The sequence below is a fragment of the Penaeus vannamei genome, chromosome 33 (assembly GCF_042767895.1).
Source record: "Penaeus vannamei isolate JL-2024 chromosome 33, ASM4276789v1, whole genome shotgun sequence".
Lineage (NCBI taxonomy): Eukaryota > Metazoa > Arthropoda > Malacostraca > Decapoda > Penaeidae > Penaeus > Penaeus vannamei.
The window spans coordinates 27,516,720-27,518,677 of NC_091581.1; positions in this window are offsets into that span (position 1 = coordinate 27,516,720).

Consider the following 1,958-nt stretch of genomic DNA (forward strand, 5'->3'; position numbering starts at 1 on the left):
TTTAGTCTCTACAGAAACCACAGACCGAAGAAGCAGAGAGAGAGAGAACCGAATTCAGAGGAGAATTCCACTCCCAGCGACGCCATGAAGCGAAGCCACGAACGAAGCCCCGAAGCAGCGCTCGACCGTGAATCGATTCGACTCGCTGCTCATGCCGTTATTATCGGTGCTGGAATGTTTATTTCATGGTAACATAAAACATCGCATTTCACTTCTCGTAGTTTCATGTCGCAACACAGACGTGCGTTGTATTATACAGTGCTTTCTGACGTCATTTCCGTCCCTGCGGCTATGATAATGTTTTGAATGTTATATTATCATGGAGATAAATAGATAGAAAGATAGATAAATAGATGGACTAACAGACAGATAGATAAGGTAGATAGGTAGATAGGAAAATGGATTAATTAGGTAGAGATAGATGAATTGCTAGAGAGAAATACAAATAGGGATATAGATAGATAGCTAGATTGATAGATAGATAGATAGAAAGATAGATAGATAAATAGATGGACTAACAGACAGACAAGGTAGATAGGTAAATAGGAAAATAGATTAGTTAGGTGGTTATAGATAGATGAATTGCTAGATAGAAATACATATAGGGAGATAGATAGATAGCTAGATTGATAGATAGATAGATAGATAGATAAATAGATGGACTAACAGACAGACAAGGTAGATAGGTAAATAGGAAAATAGATTAGTTAGGTGGTTATAGATAGATGAATTGCTAGATAGAAATACATATAGGGAGATAGATAGATAGCTAGATTGATAGATAGATAGATTGATAGATAGATAAATAGATTGATATACAGATAGATTGATAGATAGATAAATAGATTGATATACAGATAGATTGATTGATAGATAGATAGATAGATAGATAGATTGATATACAGATAGATTGATATACAGATAGATTGATATACAGATAGATTGATAGATAGATAAATATATTGATATACAGATAGATTGACTGGCAGATAGATAGATAGACTGATAAATTAATAGATGGGTGAATCCATACATAGAAATATAGAAATAGAACAAAAAATAGATATATAAACAAAGACACAGGTAAAGACTCGCACGCACACATACGCACAATTGAAAACTAATATGCAGCATTCAACATGACCAGCCACAGCCCGCGGTGGTTGCATGCAATTGCCAGTCACAATTCATAACTACGACTCGGCGAATGATTAATTTTTACGTGATTGCAAAAAGTTGTGCGTCATTGTATTGCATTCTCGTGTGTGCGGATAAAATGTTTTTTTTTATTGGGTTGTAGATTTATGATAGGTATTGTTGTGGTTCGAAGGTAGATAATGAATTGATTGTCACTTGATGTCACTCTACTATTAAGGAAAGATATGAATGTATGTGTGCGTGTGTGCAACGACCAATTATGTAAACAAACATTAATACACATAAAGGTGTGTGTGTGTGTTTGTGTGTCTGTTTGCGTGTGTGTGTGTGTGTGTGTGTGTGTGTGTGTGTGTGTGTGTGTGTGTGTGTGTGTGTGTGTGTGTGTGTGTGTGTGTGTGTGTGTTTGTGTGTGTGTGTGTGTGTGCACCGACCTTTTATCCAAACATAAACGCTCATAAAGACACACACACACACACACACACACACACACACACACACACACACACACACACACACACACACACACACACACACACACACGACCGTACGCGCGAGCAACAACACGCAACTAAAAATACCCATATCCACCCCCCACCCCCCCACCCCCAAATAAAACGATACAACCATCCCAGCAAAACGCAAAAAAAAAAAAAAAAAAAAAAAAAAAAAAAATAACCCACAAAAAGAAAAAAAATTAACCCACAAAAAAGTAAAAAAAAGAAAAAAAAAAGCATTACGTGGAAAACACCTGCCAAAATTCCCATCACGTCCCTTGCCATCAAGACGAAGACGCCAAAAAC